The sequence below is a fragment of the Humulus lupulus genome, chromosome 9, assembly GCF_963169125.1.
Source record: "Humulus lupulus chromosome 9, drHumLupu1.1, whole genome shotgun sequence".
Taxonomy (NCBI): domain Eukaryota; kingdom Viridiplantae; phylum Streptophyta; class Magnoliopsida; order Rosales; family Cannabaceae; genus Humulus; species Humulus lupulus.
Window position 1 is genome coordinate 47,858,639 of NC_084801.1, and position 21,246 is coordinate 47,879,884.

The 21,246-nt window shown below is 37.6% G+C and overlaps 1 non-coding gene and 1 pseudogene across 1 annotated transcript; one reads left to right on the forward strand and one right to left on the reverse strand.

Moving 5' to 3' along the window:
- Positions 1-12,974: 12,974 nt before the first annotated feature.
- Positions 12,975-18,841, reverse strand: LOC133799681 (uncharacterized; annotated as a pseudogene).
- An 863-nt stretch (positions 18,842-19,704) lies between these two features.
- LOC133803021 (small nucleolar RNA R71) lies at positions 19,705-19,811 on the forward strand. Its single transcript, XR_009877755.1, has one exon. It is a non-coding gene; the product is annotated as a small nucleolar RNA R71 (small nucleolar RNA).
- Positions 19,812-21,246: the final 1,435 nt, after the last annotated feature.

Genomic DNA, 21,246 nt, shown 5'->3' on the forward strand with positions numbered 1-21,246 from the left:
GTGAGTAGTGCGATGGGGTGAGCTTGGAAGTATGGTCGTAGCATTCTGGAGGCTAAGATCAAGCAATAGGTTAATTTTCTAATGGGCGGATATCGAAGTGCTGCCCCTATTAGCCTCTTGCTTATATAATACACAACTTTTTGCACATGTTCCTCCTCTCTAACCAGGACAACACTAGCAGTATATTCTGTGACCGCCAAATAGATAAACAAAGTTTCCTTTTCAACCGGCTTGGATAAAATCGGTGGTTGCGACATATGAGACTTTAGGGCCTGGAAAGCCTTCTCCCACTCTTCCATCCACTCGAATTTCTTATTTCCCCTAAGTAGATTAAAAAATGGGACGCACTTGTCAGTAGATTTGGAGATAAATCTACTTAATGCGGTAATCCTCCCGGTTAAGCTTTGAACATCTTTTATCTTTGTTGGCGATTTCATCTCGACCAGGGCCTTGATTTTTTTAGGATTAGCTTCGATACCTCATGAGTTCACTATAAATCCCAAGAATTTCCCTGATCCAACTCCGAAGGAACACTTAAGGGGATTAAGCTTCATCTGATATTTATGTAAGACGTTGAAGCACTCTTGCAGGTCCCTGATGTGTTCTTCTGCCTTCTTCGACTTAAGTAGCATGTCATTAACATATACCTCCATGTTTACACCGATCAACTCTTTGAACATGTCATTGACTAGTCGCTGGTAAGTCGCACCAGCATTTTTCAAACCGAAAGAAATTACTTTGTAACAGTAAAGCCCCGTGTCGGTTGAAAAGCTAGTGTGATCCTCATCAGGTGGGTGCATACTGATCTGATTGTACCCAGAGTATGCATCCATGAATGATAGGATCTCGTGCCTTGAGGTGGCATCATCCAGCTGGTTGATCCTTGGGAGTGGGAAACAATCTTTTGGGCAGGCTTTATTAAGGTCTGTGAAATCCACACATGTTCTCCACTTGCCATTTGGCTTAGGAATCAGTACGGGATTAGAGACCCACGAAGGATAAAACGCTACCTTGATGAATCCATTCTCCTTTAGCTTCTCGACTTCTTCTTTTAATGCTTTTGATCTATCTTTGTCAAGCAACCTCCTTTTCTATTGTACTAGTGGAAAACTTTTATCTATGTTCAAGACATGGCAGATAAGTGCTGGGTCAATCCCAATCATATCTTTGTGCGACCAGGCAAAGACCTCCTGGTTCTTCTTCAAAAATACCACCAGTTTTTGTTCTGTTGTTGCCTCTAAGTTTTTACCAGCTTTCACAACCCTGGTCAGATCTGACTCATCGAGTTGGACCTCCTTGAGGTCCTCGACTGGTCCTACATCTTCCTCAAAATCCCCAAACTGAGGATCTAAATCCCTATCCTCACTTTGGGCAACACCCTATTTGGTGACGTGCTCACCTGATTGGGCTTGTATCTCATTGGCCAATTGCAACCCTTTTTCAGCTCCTTCCCTCGATCCACCTTTTTTCGCATTAGTAATCGAGGAATTGTAGCATTCCCTTGCTTCTTGCTGGTTCCCCAACACGCATCCTATCCTTGCGTCAGTTGGAAACTTCATGGCGAGGTGCCAGACCGAGGTTACAACTCGCAGGTCGACTAGAATAGGCCTTCCAATCACAACATTATATACAGAAGGAAAATCAACTACTATAAAAGTAATGAGTAATGTCCTGTTCGCAAGTGCAGTTCCTGCTGTGATCGGAAGCCTGATCAACCTTGTTGGTGCGAGCCCTTCGCCAGAAAAACCATAAATAGTTTGGTTGCAGGGCTCCAAATCCTTCATTGACAACTTCATCCTTTCCAGCAAAGACTTGTACAGAATATTTACTGAGCTCCCTGTCTCCACTAACACCCGCTTAACCATCATATTGGCGATTTGGATGTCCACGACCAGAGGGTCCAAATGAGGGAACCAGACATACTGAGCGTCAAGCTCAGAGAAAGTTATCAGTTCTTCCTCTGTTTGAGCTTTCTTGGGAGTTCCCTCCTCCACATTCAGCATTTCAATGTCCTGGTCATGGAGTAAGTTTCGGGCGTATGGCTCCCTTGCCTTCCCACTATCTCTTGCTAGGTTTGGGCTGCCACAAATGGTTAGCAATGTACCCGCCACATGAGCTGGCTGTAAAGGGGGCGAGCATTGGCGTACAGGTGCCTACTCGTTGCCTCCTTGAGCCTCTCCCTGAGAACCTCTAGTGGCTCATACATATCTCCTCAGGTGTCCTTGTCTGATAAGGAACTCAATTTCATCTTTCAGCTGGTTGCACTATTTGGTGTCATGACCATAGTCGTTGTGAAAATAACAAAACATGGTTGTATCTCTCTTTGAGATATCTTTCCTTATCGGTGCTGGTCGCTTGTAAGGGACATTGGTGCTGGTCGCCTGGTACACCTCTGCCTAGCTTTCAACTAGGGCTGTGTAATTGGTGAATCTTGGCTCGTATCTATTACCCTTAGGGCGCTTATTCTTAGACGTCGATGGCTCGTTGTTTGACCTTTTTCCACCATTTTCCCATTTTTTTTGCCGTTGCCATTGGATTTATCTGACCCATTGGCGGCTTTGGCAGGATCTTCCTTTGATCCCTTGTCTCCTGCAGGCGACTTCCCTTCGTTAGCAATCGCCTCTTCGAGCTTGATGTACCAGTCTACTCGATCCAGGAATTCTTGGGTACTCTTCACCCCATTTTCCCTTAAACTGTTCCAGAGGGGTGGGTGACGCCGCACTCCAGCAGTAAGTGCCATCATTTTCCCCTCATCGCCAACTGTCTTAGCTCCAGATGCCGCGCGCATAAAACGCTGGACATATTCCTTTAAGGGCTCTCCCTCCTTCTGGCGTATCTCGACCAGTTGGTTGGCTTCAGTCGGATGTACTCGACCAGCATAGAATTTCCCGTAGAACTCCTTTACGAACATCTCCCATGAAACTTTGCTAGCAGGAGAGAATTTGAAAAACCACTCCTGAGCAGTATCAGATAAGGTGGCCGGAAAGATTCTGCAGTGAGCATCCTCCGACACCTTTTGGATGTCCATCTGTGTCTCGAATTTATTCACATGAGATACTGGGTCCCTATATCCTTCAAAGTTGGGCAATACTGGCATCTTAAATTTGCTTGGGGTTTCTGCCATTGCTATAGTTTGTATGAATGGAGTGCCTCTTCTCCGATCATACTCAATGTGGGATGTTCGGCTCCCCACTAACTGCTGGACAACCTAATTCAGTGCATCGATCTGGGCCTATACAGCGTCTGGTATCGCTGGGGCGACCAGTACTAGAGTAGCGTACTCATCGTGCCTTTCTCACCTATCATTGAGAACACCCTTCAAGTCATCATCTCTACGCCTTTGCTCGCTAGCGCCCAATCGATCAAAGACGTTAGGTCGCCAAGGCTGCCCCCTAGTATTCTGGCTCACAGGCCTATTTTCCCTTGGTGGGGGATTTCGCTCTCCACCCTTCTCTCCTTGTCTTCGACCAACATTTCCTTTGCCGAAATCAACTTCATTGTAGTCATGGCCATCCCTAAAATGCGATCGGCTATGTCGTGACCTGCTGATCACACCATCACCTCTTCTTGCTGACATGTCCCGAGCGTCAGGGGGAGGCTTGTGTTGGTCGGTGGGTCCCTGAGCATTATTATGTCGTGGGGGCCCCCTGACCGCAGATCCTGACTTGACTTGTCTTCTTCTAGCAGAAGGACGCTATCCCCTATTCGGTGGATTCGGTTCCTCAGTAGTTTGGCGTCTAGGGATTCGGGGAGGTTGTCCGGCCTTATTCTGCCTTTGATGATGGGGATTATCTCGACTAGCACGAGAAGGTGGTTGCTGCTCAGGATTTCAAAATGGAATATCCTGTTGAGCAGTAGGAGGTTACTCTAGCCTCTGAGGGCTTGTTGGATGAGGTGGACTTGGGTTTGGGCCTTGTTGTGGTAGTACACTTGGTGGCTGATCTGGTTGAGAAGTTGGTGCAGGCTATCCCCAAGCTAACTGAATGGATGCTTCTAGGGTGGCAGTGGCATCTCTCTATCGGCGGTCCATGTCGGCCTGCCGCTCACTCAACTCTTGACATTGTCGGTCAATTTCCCTTTGTTGCAACGCCTTCGTCTCAGCTACATTTTCCTGATTAGCCCTCAGATTGGCTAACTCCTCCTGCAACACAATCAGTGTTGTCCTCAAGATCTCAGAATCCATTTCCTCCTATTCGAAATCCAACTGTGGTGCATCTTCCGCCACATTTTGTGGAGGAGGCTGGGTGGAAGCAGCACCAGAAGTTTGTCCAGTCTTTCTGGATGTTTTCGCCATTTGATTTTATTGGAAATCTTGAGTTCAGCTCTCAATGAAAGCACCAAAATGTTGACCCTCGAATTGGTCAATGACACGGAGTCAGATAAACGGTATAAAATAAGATGAAAATGAGAAGAAATCTAGATCAAAAGACAAATGACACAAACAATTTATAGTGGTTCGGCCGCCCTAATAGAATGGTAATAACCTACATCCACTTAGTGTTCTTATTGATGTAGTATTCCAAGAACAGTGATCAATGAACTAGGGCTCACGAGTTTCACTAGATCTTAGATAAATACAATTGTGATGGATAACAACACTCTTTTCCTCTCTTAGAATCTCTTAGCTCAAGCGTTCTCAAGCCAAATGTTCGAAAGTAAAAAAGTCCTCTCTCTTGAGCCCTTTGATTCTTATTTATAAGCTCAAGGAGGTCTACATGGGCCAATGGGCCTTAATCACACTTAATACATGCGTATCTCAATAATAATAAAAATTACAAATAATACATTATTACAAGACTGCATATTTGAGGGAAATAACTGAGTACATGCGACTAAGCTGGTCGCCCATAATTATGATACTTGATAAGCCAATGATCTCCTGGTCGATGGCCGAGCATGATACACTCACTTAAAACTACCACATGCATCCCATGTGTAGATCAATCCTACCACGTCATCAGGTAGTCCGTTTTTGGGTAAACAATAATGAAAATAAACTTCAAATAATTATTCGTAGAAAATAACCTAAAGAATTCAGATGAAGAGAGAAATCTAAAAAGTGAGGAAAAGAAATCTAATTACAGCAACCTTTTCTAAATCTAGGGTTTATAAAACTAAAACTACTTATCAACACTACAAGAAAAAATGCTTTTAATAAGACCAAAAATGTGTTATCAAAACATACCATAACACTTTTTGACGTGTTAAGACCGACTATGTTATCGTACTTTACATAACACTTTGTCATTGTTATACAGATGTGTTATTATACTGTCAACGATAACACACTTTCTGTGTTATTTTAATAAATAGATAAGTGTTTAATTATATTATTTATAGTCGATTATATAACACATTTCAATACTTATAAATTTGTGTTATACTACACTTTAGTATAACACATTTTTTGTGTTATACTACACTTTAGTATAACACATTTTTTTGTGTTATACTTCACTTTAGTATAACACATTTTTTGTGTTATATAATGAATTTTGCATAACACAATTCTTTACTTATAAAAAGTGTTATTGTAATAGATATTATAACACATTTTTCGTATTATTTTAATATTTAGATAAGTTTAAATTCTCGTTATAAATTCATTTATATAACACCAATTTATTCTATTATATTTTGGTTTTTATTTATATAATTAAAATTAGCTTTCTAATATATACTAGCATCATCAAATGAAATTGATTTTCAAATAACAAAAAGTAAAAACATTCAACATTGTATTAACAATCCACAAATTAGTTTAAAACATTCAACACTGTCATCAACAACAAAATGTTCTTTAAGTATTCAAGTAGTCTTAAATATTCAACATATGGAAAAGTTACTACTTTCAGCACAAAATATTCTATAGCTGCCCAACACAAAGCCTATGTGATCTATACATGTTAAAACAAGCTCGTTAGAGATCCCTCCCAATGTGACATTTTTCTCCTGCAATAGCAGATAAAAGGTACGGTATATGCTTAAAAAAATTAAATAATATGAATCAACTAATAAAACTGTATACAATATAAGACTTAAGCAAGCAATACCAGGTGAACATACTTCAAAATTCAAAATAATGCTATCACACAGTGAATAGATACATATTACAGTAAACAAACATTCACATTTTCAGGTTAAAGGGGCCTCAATTTCACCCTAAAGACATCTCTGGTTCAGGTGCTTAATTAGTGAGACAGCATGTTAAAAGTTTGGGAGATTTGAGTTACCAAAACATTTAGAATGATACTATTATTTCTAGGGTAGATCCATCGAATCTCATATCTCATTTAAAGGAGAGGTGTAATAGAATATGGAGCTCAAACAGGTACTAAACTCTAGACCTTAAGTTATTTGGGCACTAACAATATATTGATATAATGATATATTGAGCCGCCCTTTGCAACAATGCCTTTAAAAGTTGAGTACATTAAGCAGCACAAAGGGTTTGCTGGAATAAAGAAATTAATAGATCAAAATATGTAACAAATTAGTTTAAAGAGCAACCAGAAAAAAAAATTGAGGGATAAACCAGGCTAAGGATGTCTCTAGGAGAGCTTACTTATTGATATGACTGTCAGAATTTACAACATAACAAAGTACTGCATCTACAAGGCTTGAACTTTTAGACTCTACTGGCCCAGAGGAAACCTCAATTGCTGGCAGCTTCCCATCACCAGCATTACCTGGTTGGATGTCCATAAACTCTTTGGTGGCAAATACAACAATAAAAAAAGTAGGCTGTATAGAACACAAAGTTCAATATAAACAGTTAATGAGAAATCCCAAAATGAAACAACGGAAAATTACCTAAGAGTGATTCACTTATTGACACCAGAAAACATATACAAATGTCAAAAAGTAGCACACCTGATAATGAGCAGCAGTAGTGAAAATGTAATGCCCCAAATTTTCTAATAAGGTTTAGGACCTTGATTAGGAGGCCGGGAGGGCCATAATTGATTTATTATGATATTTAATGATTATATGCATGTTTACGTGAATTATATTAGTATATGATGATGAATGCATGCATATGGGTATATTTATACTTATAAGGGCATTTTGGTAATTTGGCCTGTTGAGGGCATATTTGTAAATTGGGTGCATACTGTAATTTGTGAATGAGATTTCATTATTATGGAGATATATTCGAGCTATTCGGCATGAGACGGTCATATATAATGGATTAGCGGTTTCGTCATAACGGGATCAATTTTGGGGTAATAGAAATGTTTATTTGGTGATAGATTGGGAATATTTGAGATCAGGGTGAAATTCTGGAAGTTTTGACTATAGTGTCCCCGGGGGTGTTTTCGGGACCCCGAGCACTAGGTTTTATTTGAGGTTACTTAAGCTTAAAGTAGCTTGTCAGATAAGAACGTACGTTAGAAAACCTTTCATTTTTTCTCTGACGGTCCGTTATACCGTTTGAGCATTTTTGAGGAAATCTTGAGTTCTAGGAGTCAGAATCAAGCGAGGGTCAGGGCATAGCGATCCTAGGAAAGATTAGGAGCTTCTTAATCGAAGGATTTGACAGAAAACAACCCAATCAAAGGTAATCTACGTTTGAAGTTTTAAGTTTTTAAAGTTTCTAAGCTTAGAATTAGACTTTGTTAATTGTTGAGTTTTTGGTCGGTTTGAGCCTTGGGTTTTGAGGGTTTTGGAGTATTGGGAAGCTTGGGAACTTTGATTTGATGATTGGGGAATGTTTGGGTATGTTTTTGGAGGATTTGGAGTGCTTAAAACACGTTTGGGAATGGCCCAGGGTTAGGGGCCGCGACTCTGTTCTTGAGCGCCGCGGCCCTAGTTTGATGAAGCAGGTGTCAGGAAATTGGCCTTGCTGGGCGCCGCGACCCTTGATGCAGGGGGCTGCAGCCCTTGCCTCAGAGAACCCTGGGGGCCGCGGCCCAAGGTGCTAGGGCCGCAGCCCTTGCCCTGTTTTCACCCCGTTTGCTCGTTTTGACCCCGGGAACTTAGCTATGGGCCTCGGGAGTGTCCCTACTACTTGGATTAGTTTGGATTGGTCTCTTGGAGGCTAGATATTGGTGTGGAAACCTTTGATTATCATGTTATTGATGGTGTTCCATATTTGGTTATGATTAGGTGACCGCTAAGGGCTTAAAGGTTGATCGTTCTCAAGGGTCATTCTTATATTGGTTCTAGCTCGAATCTGAGGCAAGAAAACTGCACCCTGTGTGTATGTGACATGCATGGCTATTATGGATGCATGTTGGTTGATTATTGAGCATGACATGCATGGCTATTATGATGCATGTTGGTTGGCTATTGAGTATGACATGCATGGCTATGATTGCTGCATGTTGGATGTTTAAATGTAAACATTGATAGCATAATGAATGCTTGGCAAGCTTTTCCATTTGCGTATGATTATTACTGAGGCATGCTGGATGATTAAGTGTGATGCATGTGATGCACGAGAAACATATGATTAGGGCATGCCATGAGTGATGAATATGAGATTGGACAGAGCTTGAGTCTCTGGGCTTGTGCATGATCATGATTATGCTGGCAACTGTTTAGTAAGCATGCTGAATGCCCTATTCTTGGATAACTGGCATATGATACGTATTAATAGCATTGCTTACTTGTGCATGGTACTGACTAATTAGTCAGATTTGGTAAAGGGGCTAGTATCAACTGTGAAGCTGTGACTCATTAGTCAGGTTCAACAGTGGTGCTGGGCACTGGTCACGTTGCACTGACTCATCAGTCAGAATTGGCAAAGGTGTTGGTATCAGCTGTGAAGCTGTGACTTATGAGTCAGGTTCGGCAGTGGTACTGGGCACTGGTCACATTGCACTGACTCATCAGTTAGAATTGGCAAAGGTGTTGGTATCAGCTGTGAAGCTGTGACTCATGAGTCAGGTTCGGCAGTGATACTGGACACTGGTCACATAGCGCTGACTCATTAGTCAGAACGGTCTTAGCATGGTTCACGCAAGCCAACAGAGATTAGATCTAATCGTCCATCAGCATTGAATGACTCAAAGAGCATTAATGCCAAACCGACCTCGAGGGTCGATGGATGAAATAAGTGCTTGGAGGCTAGTGGCTTACCTAGCAGCCACTCTCCCTCTTGAATCATGTGATGCTCACTCATTGGTTGAAATTTTTATGCTCAGTATGATTATAATGATAATCATTTGATAATGTTTATGTATAGTGTTATGTTTTCTTGCTGGGCTTCGGCTCACGGGTGCTATGTGGTGCAGGTAAAGGCAAGAGGAAGCTAGACCATCCTTGAGTTGGAGGGCTTAGGTGATGACGTGTACATATGCAGCTGCTCGTCCGTCACGGCCGAGGTTTAAAGTGGAACTAGGGTTGAACCCTGTTTTGCCGCTTAGAACGGCCTGTTTAAATATTTTCTATAATAAATTTAGAAATTTATGTTTTTGGGATCCCAATGTATATATTAAACGTTCTAGTGAAACGTTACATCCTAGCCAAAGTTTTTAATCCCTAAACCGCTAATCATACTTAGTTCACGATTTTGGCCAAATGACTCGATTAGCGAGTTTAGCACTGGTTACAAGGCACACCGTAACGGTCCCAGGAGTTGGGGCGTTACAGAAAAGATTGACGGTAGCAACAAATAAGTCTTCATTTTCTTCAGATTGCTCTAGTAGAATAAAGCTTACAGAATATTTCAAATCAGCAACCTAGACGATGTATTAATTAAAATATTATAAATGAGAAACAATGGGTCAGTTGTTCAAATAAAAAAATTAATGATCAGGAAGGAAAATGCATTAACTCGAACACGCTAAACCTGTTTATCATCTAGACCAAAGTTGCTTGCAGAAAAATATGGTGGCAAGAAATCAGCTGTCATCAATAACATTGACAGTACTTTAGTGGTGCCAATCTGTATGGCCTGCATGGATAAGTTAAAACTCCTTAGTAAAATGTAGTAAAGATTGCCAACAATATAGGAATAGACAGTCTACATACAACCATTAAACCATAAAAGGGGTCCAAAGCATATAAAGGATACAGACAAGTTTGTCCCAAGCTGTGTGCTCAGCACAATTTCTCATTAATAATGATGGAAACCTTGCACTTAATGCCATAGTCAATCTATAATTAGATCCATTTTACATGAATAGACTTTCACGTTTTAGCATGGGGATACACCAATTGAAGTCAAGCATGACGAAAAAAATGCAAGTAAAACTATGTCATATCCATCTCGTCAATATCAAACAAGGTTTATGATCACAAAATATCTTTTAAAAAATAAACTACTTTCCTCAGTTTTGTGTACTTTCTGTGTAGTGTTTAAACATCAGCAAACCTCAGCAGAGGAGACAAAAGAATATACTACTATAAGATCTTTACCCAAATAGACAACACACACACATTGTAAGTCTTCCTCCATCAACAGCAAATTGCTAGAGATTTTCACTGAATCAATGAAGTTTACTTATGAAATGAAACTATGAGTTTCATTCGTGTTAAAAGCCATGATTGATACCAACAAAATAGATACACACAAAAGATATGCCAAGGTCAAATATAAATGTTTTTTGTGGAAGAAATCACTTCATCGTGTCTCTTTGGGTTTCCTCAACCAAAGAATTTAGGGACTACCCCTTCTTTTTGTATCTACCATTACTGGATAGTGTGCTTCAATATATATTAATATATACATATACACATATACACATATACAATTTACATGCACAATCCACAAAATGTTGGTGATGAACAAATGTGTGAGTCTAAACTGAGAAAATCAGAAGACCAAAAAGGAAAAAGAACACCAACAAAGTAAAAAAATCTTTAAGTGTTGTTGTTGAATGCATAACAGGAAGAGAAGTTCCCCTCAAATAAGAGGAAACAACATAATATGAAAAAGGTTTCCAGTTCAAGCATCGAGAGAATCCTTACAGGATTGCGAAAATAAGATACCAAGGAGACAAGAGCAGCAACTACAGATATTGGTTTTGTTGCAGATGACAAAATTGATTGAAGAAAGACGGGGAGGTTGGAAGATGTATCCTAAAAAATTTAAATAACAGAACATCATCTCTTGTAATTAAAAAGTACTAATCACAGAATTAAGAAAAATCATAAAGAGAGAATTCTATTAACAAAGGTATATTTTGCAGCTTTAGACAAACAAATTTTTTGAATTCTGGCCCAAAAAATAGTTAGTCAAAAGATCAGAATATAATTACTCTTCTTCGCAGCAAAGAAGGTAAATAATTTGCAATCCTCAAAATGAGTAGCTCTCAAAGTTAGCATGTACTTTGCTTCTAGAAGGCCTGGGGTTCAAGTCCCCGCACAAGCACTTCTCATAGCAACTGTTATAGTTTCCCACACCCTAAATATTGTAAAGTTAAGGGGGAACCCCATTTTCGAACTTGGGCTCGCTAAGCAGGTCTATGGGATTTCTGGGTATAAAATATTTTTGCTATTAGAACAATGTTCAGATTTAACTACATCTAATAACCATAGCACCAAGAATTGCCAACATCTATGTTACTAATTCCAACTTGGGCCAAGAATAAAAAAGTAGCCATCTGTTTAATGGACAATGTACCTTAGGAAATTTGGCAAGCACATTGTACAGAATATCCAAAATAGATGATATAGCAAGTGATAAACCTTCAAATTCCGTGACATCAAAAAGACGGCTAACATGAAGTTTCTGCAAGATAAATGGAAAAAAACAAGACAAAAGAAGAAAAACATTATAGGAAGAAAAATGCTCAAACCAATGAAGAAACAAAATTAAATAGCAATTTTTGACCAAACAGAATCAGAGCATTCAGATCTCCAATGCTTGTGAAGTCATGCAAACAATCCGAAAAAGAGCACTATGGATTGAAGAATCAGAAAGTAACATGTCCCAGATGACCCCAACTAGCTTTCCAGCATATGATGTCAACGCGATACCTTTTTTAATCAGTTCAAGCACCTAAAATAGATTTTTTTAAAAAGAAAGAAAATTAGACTGGCCTGTAAAGAACAACCAGTCTTTAAAATATTGACCTCTGATGTGTAGAACTATATTAAACTTGGAAAATCAAACTAAAGGCCTTACCTCAAGGAACCATTAGAGCCAGTAGCAAGAATATTTGTATTTAAAGCCACATCAAATAAATTTGCCTTAACAGCTGCTGCAGAAACGTATGAAGGGCAACTGACCAGAAAAAAAAAAACAATGTAAAAGTCATCATAATCAGAAGCAAGGCTTCGGGCAAGCAAACAATTTAAGTATATGCCAAGAGGCCCACAAAACATTTTAACACCGTGAAGTTCTGAGGTTTGTAGCATTCAAGCACTTAAATGCCTTATTGAAACATTTGCATCAGTAAATCTTCTCAGAAGAAACGTGCTGGTGGAAAAGTATAACGATATCTTTATACACAAATTTTTTTAGTCAAAAGAAAATGACATAACTATGATGCTCTTGGTGACCTTAACTACTAGCTAGAGAGAGGTCAATATAGAGTTACATCCTAAATTTATATATATATATAGAATGTAACTGTTCTAGCATGTGATTTACACATTCAATCTCTATTTATCTTTCCAACACTCATTTTCTCTCATAAAAAATAATCTTAAGTTATTAATTTTATTCTCAAGACCTGAAAGAGAATATAAATTTGTAGTGCGTGTAAATATATACAGTACAAATTATTCAGATTTCCTCTCTTCATTCTCTTATACCACTCTAATTCTTCTTTCATCTATATTTTCTACTGATTCTGTTATTTCTTTATAAATTCCTCTTTTTCTACTATTCTCCTCTCCAATCATCTTCTTTATTCTCCCTCCCCACCATGTCCTATATCGCTCAACTACTAGTGAAACATCAGAACAAGGAATATATATAGTTTCATAATCATATATAACTCATGCTAAAAATAAATGTTTTTTTCTTAAAAAAAAGGCATTGGTGATTTACATTGTGAATGTGAGTACTAAAATTAACAATAAAATAAGGGGCCAAAACATGATTAGAATGGTAAAATGAGACACTTGAAAGTTAAAAGGGCCAAAGTTAGAATGGTAGTGCATAAAAAAACAGGGGCAATGGAGACCCGAGTATATCCACAACAGCAAAAAAGCCACAGCCAACAGCAGATCATAAAAACTTCTGTAATGCTTTTTTTAATGCAAAATGAATGTCCATAATGCAACATGCCACCTTCACAGATTAAAACAGGAAAGGGAAACTTTTCTAGAGCAATTATCATCATATTCATCATCTATCGCATATAACGGTTACATGAAAAGACTATAAAGCCAAAGCGGTAATCATAGCTGGTTTGTAGTTATGGTGTTCAGCCAAAGATTCCTACACATAAAGTCGGTCTTACATAATAATATCTATTGCTGAGCTCTATTAGTTTATGTAGAGCAGAAAACATTTGAATATTCAATATTGACTGTCGAGAATTGTTAATGGAAATTAACTATGGACAATTTAAGTTTTTCCTACTATATAGAGACAGTGTAATAAGGAAGATATTAAAGGACATATCTTGAATCAGGTTGAAAGAGTGGTCAGTTTTGCCTTTTCTCTGAGATGCCAACACTGAAGCAAAGCTTTAATCATCAGGTGGGAAATCCTCATCCGAGGCATTCTCAAAAAGGGAACCCAAAGTTTTCCTCAAAATGCTAAAAGTTTTGTCGTCCTGAATCCAAATAGGAATGCTAATTAGACTGGCAGAAAGAGACCCAAATGGCTTGAGCTTAGAAAACCTGAAGTTTATGATTAGTAATTTAGTATATACCTGAGTTTTCCTTTTCAGAGACTCCTCCAATCGAGTAATCTTATCTCCACAAGCTTTCTCATGTTTTGACATCATACTCTTTTCTTTCTTCCCTGATGTCATTTATTTACAACAAGACTACTTTAATTACATTTCTCTACAAGGGAATGAAAAGAGTAGTGCCCTGTAAACTTACTCATTTGTTCATATCACTTTAAAAGATTTTCCTTCTCTTCTTCAAACTTAGAAATGGTATCTGCCACTAGAAAATGAATCTATTTACCTTATTATTGTCACTAATCTTACCCATATATCATGTTTGTAAGTAAGAAAATATAGAATAAGAATAAAAAAAATGTGGAACTAACTAATGTATTAGAACATGAGCCAATACCATTTTAGAAACAAAATTTAAAGAGTTCAATCCAAATCACATGTCAATTTTTTTGTCTCCTTAATCATTGAATGGAGAACATATCATGTTATGAGTTGAAACACCAAATGTGGAATTTAATTTAAATTTAAATAAGAGAGAATACCTTTCAACACCTGCAAATGGGTTGCTTTTTCCTTGCAAAATTGCTGATAAAGTGTTTGGAACTTGGAAGTTTCCTTTTTCAAACAGTTCTCAAACTACAAATACAAAAAAAATGTGATCAAGAGGTCAAAAAAATTGCAATACACTAACAACAAATAATGAAATCGAAATTTTCATACTCAGACCTCTTTTGAGCTCTTCGAAAGTGCTTTAGAAAATCCTTGTCTGTGGACATAACAACTATCTGAATCAAACTAGAAAAACACATTTCGACTTCAATGTGGACATTATTTATAGATGATCATACCTATCTTTGTCAAATTTGGACTTCAATTCATCAATCATAGACTTAATCTTAGCAGCCGCACTATCACCGCAATAAAAAAAATAACTAGCAAATTAGAAACCAGACCAAAATTTCATTCATAATCACGAATTAATTATTCGATCATACAGTGTGTTAAAAGATCGGAATAACCTTGAAACGGTCTCTTCATTCTTCTCATCGCCATCCTTATGAGCTTTCTCCAAAATCACAATGCTACACTCAAAGAGCAAGACAGGAGCAATATTTCCACAATACATAATAGAATTAACCAAAGATGGTAACTCAAGAGGAACAATTCACAAACAAAACTTAACCAATCCAAGGTACATAAAAATATTACCTAGAAAGATCTACAAAGGAGCAGCCCGGTAGTGGTGGAACGACATTGGGGCTCGGGTTGTGGTGTTGCTTAACCAGGAGCTCATGAAGCTGGGGTTGGGGCCAATTTTTTTTTGGGTGCGATGGAGCTCTCGATGCAGGAGTTTTCTTGGAGACACACCTGGCCTCACATTAAGGGGAGCGCGCATGGGCTTGTGGAATCTAGGCCCTCGCTTGGTGCACACTCGGGGCTCTATAGCAGAACAGGTGCAAAATCGCGGTTGATGGTGGCCCGCGAATGGAAGTCTCACAAGGTCAAAGGCACGCAGAGGTGGGCTCGCACCTGGGGTCACTTGGTTCCTGGGTTGGGTTCACGGGTGCCTGAGATTTGGCGCTTGGCTCGGAGAAAAAGGGTTGTGAGGATGGTGGTTAGGTGGTCGGAGCTGAGGATGATGATGTTTATGGGAGTGGCAGCTAGGTTGAAGGGAAGAGGAAAAGACAAGAAGGAGAAGGAGAATGAGAAGGAGAAAGAGATGATGGTGGTTACGGGAGTAGGCTTGTTTTTTTTTTTTTTTTATATTTTTTTTATTACTTTAACACTTTTTTTTTACATAGTATATATTAGAATACATTTTCAAAAGACTTATAAATATGTGTTGTGGAAAGTAGTTTTTGGTGTAGTGCAAATTCGCAGAATAATGTCCTTTAAATAGTTTTCCAAGGCTCCCAAGTGAAAAGACCGTTTTGTCCTTCAAAAAGTGGCTAAAAATCTAAAAACCACATCAATAGCATTGTAGCACTAGGTTTTGGGCATTGTAGCGCTATTAATAGAGTCGGATTGCCTCAAAATTTGGTGCACTAGAGTGGTAACGCTATACTGCTACTCTTTAGTTCCTGATAGCGCTGTAGCGCTACTTACAGATTCAACACTTCAAATTTTCCCTTTTCTAGCGCTATAGCGCTACTTTGTTAGCGATGTAGTGCTACTTATAGATTCATTACACATACATCTTTCTCCCAAAAGATGTGATTTTCTCCAAAATAACTTCATTTTCTTCCACTTTAACTTCATTCCACTCTTTTCACCATCTTAGCATGAAAAACTTGAAACATGAACGAGCGAGCGTAATTCTGCAATAAAATAGCCCTAAACTAATGAAAACCTTCATAAAAACTAAATCCTAAGCGAGCCTAAAACTCGTTTATCAAACTACCCCAAACTAAACCTTTACTTGCCCTCGAGTAAAGAATCTAACTAGACTTAAACCTAAACAAACCAAGTTGACATAACCAACCAATTCCAACACTCAAGACTGCTATGCATATATAATTCTCAGGAAAAACAATCATGCTATTTAAAATATTAATCAAGATTTTCAGTCAAAATACTTCACCCATTCACTGCAATCTATCAACGCCCAAGCTCATTTACTCATAACTCGCAAATAAAATAATTGAACCACTTTATGCATATCAAATTCTCACCAACTAACCACATAACCGGTTATTTCCATATGCCTGCACTACTTACTATTCTCCATTAATATAAACAAATGAACAAATAAGAATCAATAGGGCTTTTCAATGGTTGTAATGGAAGGCTTAGGTAGTAGATAAAGAAACATTTTTAGGCTTAATCATACCATAAGCATTCCAACTAACAAACTTTCCCATCAATTTCAAACCACTCATCCCTTGTTACCCCTTTTTCTATGCAATGATTGAGAATTTTGTTTTCTTTTCTTTCTTTTCAACGATTGAGAAAACTATGCAATACCAACTCGTTCTTATTTTTCTTTCTCATAATACACTCCCCCAAACTTTGATTTTTCAAGAGATAACTGTTTAGGAACATAATCATTTTGCACTTTCTTTTCCTTTTCTTTCTTTAATTTTTTTCTCAATCACAAAGAATTTTCTGAATAACACATCATACATACATCCCATTACATATTCACTCCCTTCATATAATAATTTTCATGCTCATGGTATGGGTCAAAAGAGTAATTGGTAATCCAATTCACATCTAGGTTCAAAAGAATGTGTTAACAAGAAAACAGTTATAAGGCTCAAAAGGGTTGACTAAGAATAAAATTTAACAGGATTAGCTTGAAAGGCACAACCAGTCCAAAAAAAAAAATTGCCTATATCATTTTCCTAAATGTGCATTGTTTCAAATTTCATCTCAAATAGTAAGAAAACAAGTTCTAGAATTTATTTCAATCTTGTTCAATCCACAATCCAAATTCGACATGCATAAAATAACTCAATTATAACATTTGCAACAGATCACAGTGAAAAAAATACATCAACAATCTAATGTCAACAGATCACAGTGAAAAAAACAAAGCAATCTAACCAAGTACACATATTGTTTCAGAAGCACATCAACTTTTCCTTTGGATTATACAACATAACAGTCAATCATATTAAAATGGCAATTATTATCAACTTAATTTATACTCTAAAACATGACTCAATACAACTAACTAAAAAAAACACAAACGGAAAAACGCATCAAAAAACACTAAAAATAAATCTCTCCCCCAAACTTAAAACCTAACATTGTCCCCAATGTTAAAGTTCATAAAGAATGAGAAAAGAGACTTACCTGAGTAGCCACATCAGTATGCCGAATGTGGAGGATGGAACGAGGGTCCCTCAAATGGTTGAGACGTCGGCTGTTGTAGCGCTATAAACACCTAAACTTTAATTTTTTTCACGTTTTCCACGGGTTACGAGTTACAACACAATTTTTCTAGAATAAAACTAAAACAACTAAAACAAAAACCTCTAAAAACATTGTTCCAAAAAAAAAAAAAAAAACATAAAATTAAAAATTAAAATAAACATAGGAATGCCTCCTAAGAGTGTTGTCTTTAACGTCTTTTAGCCAAACTCTTATTTTCATTCATATTCAACTTGGTTCAAGTCCTCCCCGCACGTCCTTAAGAGCCATAGTGTCATGAGTTGGCCCTTGTTTCTTGTGATTAGAAATTGGTGGTACTTTCCCCTGCTCATATAACATTTGAATTCTTTCACTAAAGAACCTTTTAACCAATGATGCCCCTTTCTCATTCCGGTTTTAACTATGGAGCTTTTCTTAGAGGCTTCCAACTTGTTCCCTTCTTGGTTTACCACTTCAACTCTACAACAAGTTGGAATTTCTATTGCCGCAAAAACTTTAAATATAACTTTCTCTTTTTGCACTCGCAACTTTAACTCACCCTTTTGTACATCAATTAAAGTCCTACTAGTCGCCAAGAATGCCCTTTTGAGTATTATTGGAATATTTTCATATTCCTCCATATCTAAAATAATAAAGTCCGCAGGAAAGATGAATTTACCCACTTTTACCAATATGTCCTCAATCACTCCAAGAGGGTGATTAAATGATCTTTCTACCATCTGCAAAGATACCGCAGTTGGCCGAGCTTCTCCCAAATTCAGCTTCTGAAAGATTGATAGAGGCATTAAATTCATACTGGCCCCTAAATCACATAAAGCCTTTGTTTCTACTAAACCCCCTATAGAACATGGGATATTGAAACTACCAGGATCTTTAAGCTTTGGAGTTAGTTTCTTTTGAAGTATTGCGCTGCACTCTTCAGTTAATGCAACCGTCTCATAATCCTCTAATTTCTTTTTTCTTGATAAAATTTCTTTCATAAACTTCACATAACTTGGCATTTGTTCTAAAGCCTCTACAAAAGGGATGTTAATGTGTAGTTTTCGAAAGATATCCAAAAATTTAGAAAATTGTTTGTCAAGATTAGCCTTTCGAAACCGTTGAGGATATGGAACTTTTGGTGGAGACTCGGTGTATTTTGGCTTTTCTGTCTTTGGAAGGTCTTTAGTAACCTCCTGTTGTGCTGGACTAGGTACAGGTTGATCTTCCATCTTCTTGCCTTTGTTTTCTACTGTAGGCCCCTCATATTTAGTCTCACTCCTCAAAGTGATCTCTTGACATTGCTCTTTTGGATTCACCACAGTTGAGCTAGTAAAGCCCCTTGATTACGATATGCCATTAACTTTGCAAGTTGGCCAACTTGTGTTTCTAAGCTCCGAATGGAGTATCTGGTTTCTGTCATAAATTGGTTCAATGCATCAGCGAATACTTCTGGTTTAGTCATGTGAGGTGGTGGCTATTGATGTTGCAGCATTGGTGGCGTTTGAGTATCATAAAAGGGCCTTGGATTTAGCTCATAAGATGGTCTATGTGGAGGATATTGAGGTGGATTTGGATGGTTTTGTGGTTGGTGCCCTTGATTATTACTCCATGACAAATTAGGATGGTTCTTGTATGCTGGAGTATAATTATTATGGTATGGGTTATTATTAGGTTGCCTTGGGAAATTGCCAATGGCTTGAACCTGTTCAAGTGGGATATCATCAACTAAATAAGAACCTGCCGCTGGACATTGCTGAAAATGATGAGGGCCTCCACATGTCTCACAACTGATACGAAAAGGTTGTAGTTGCATTGCTTGAGCTGAACTATTGTTTTGGTATTGTATTTGTTTTGCTAGCGAAGCAATTTGAGCAGTGAGCATGGCAATAGGATCAACTTCTAAAACTCCTGCCTCCTTCTTATTTTCTCGCTCAGATGGCCAATTATAATTATTCATGGCCATTTCCTCTAAAAGATCGTAAGCTTCATTAGCGCTTTTGCTCATAAATGCTCACCTACTGCTGCATCTATGATAGTTCTTGTGTTTCCCCTTAGTCCATTATAGAAAGTGTGCACCAACATCCTTTTCACTATACCATGATATGGACATTTTCGCAGCAGCTCTTTAAACCTCTCCCAAGCGTCATATAATGATTCCCTTTAAAATTGACAGAAATTATTTATTTCACCTCTAATCCGTGCTGATTTAGCAGGAGAAAAGTACTTCGAGAGAAATTTTTGAGCAAGATCTTCCCATGTCAGAATGGAATTGGCTTGCAACGAAATCAACCAACTTTTAGCCCTGTCTCTCAATGAAAACGGAAATAGCCTCAAACGGATTGCGTCATTACTAACTTCGTTCATTTTGAAAGTATCACATAACTCCAAAAAGTTGGTAATATGGAGGTTCAGATCCTCATTAGGTAGCCCCCCAAACTGAACACAATTCTGAACCATTTGAATTATAGAGGGCTTGATCTCAAAATTATTCGCCTCAACAGCAGGTGGGCGAATACTAGAATGTACCCCTGTAACAGTAGGGAGTACATAGTCCCTCAGAGGTAAGTTTACCTCAGCTGCAACATTCCCCACATTCCCCTGATTCAGATTGTTGTTAGCGACATTATTGACATTCTGGGCCATCTTTTCAAGTCTTTTCTGTTTTCTTTCTCTTTTACGGGTTTTCTCAATCTCAGGATCAACAAGTACTAGTATTTTCGACCCCTTACGTCGCATAAAAATAAGTCACTTGAAATTGGGAAATTTAAAAGAAACTTGATTTAGAAAAAGTTAAATGAAAACCAAAGTAGATTGAAAAACAATTATATTTGATATTGATTATTAGTCCCCAACAACGGCGCCAAAAACTTGATCTGTAAAATCTGTACACAAGTATACATAGTCGTGTCAAGTAATAAAGTCTATAAGAATAGAGATTGTCCCACAGAGACTATTAACCAATTACCAATAATTGACTTTCAAATTCTATTTGGGGAATTAAAATTTAGATGAATAATTAAAAATTTAAATGAATACTCTAAACTATGAACAAAACTTAAATAACTGTAGCAAAATAATGAATCAACTAATAAAAATCAATAATAACAAGCCTAGGAATTAATTTCATCAACTTTTCATTCTATTAATTTTACTAATCAATTCTAAATCTCTTCTTCCTATTCTAATAGCAGGTTATCATAATCAATTCTTATTCTTTTTCAAGATATAAGATCTCAGTCTATATGTAGGTTTTCTACATTTCTGTGATAAACTTAAACATATAAAATTCCTTAAGCATGGAAACCTAATTACTACATAGGTCATACAGGTACTTTCGTCCAATATGCAACCTATGTCTATATAATGATAGCATATTCAATTCTCATATTTCGAATTTTGAATCAAAACCATTAAATCAAGTAAATAGTGATCAAGTATTTAGTAGCATTAAACAAAAATCATATAGATTAGAATAGAGAAGAAGAATCAATAGAACATCACAATAAAATTAAATAGAAATCCAAGTGACTACATTAATCCCTAGATAAAAGATTTATTTCATAGCTAACATAATGAAAATAAACTTCATATAATTATTCATAGAAAGTAACCTAAAGAATTCAAATGAAGAGAA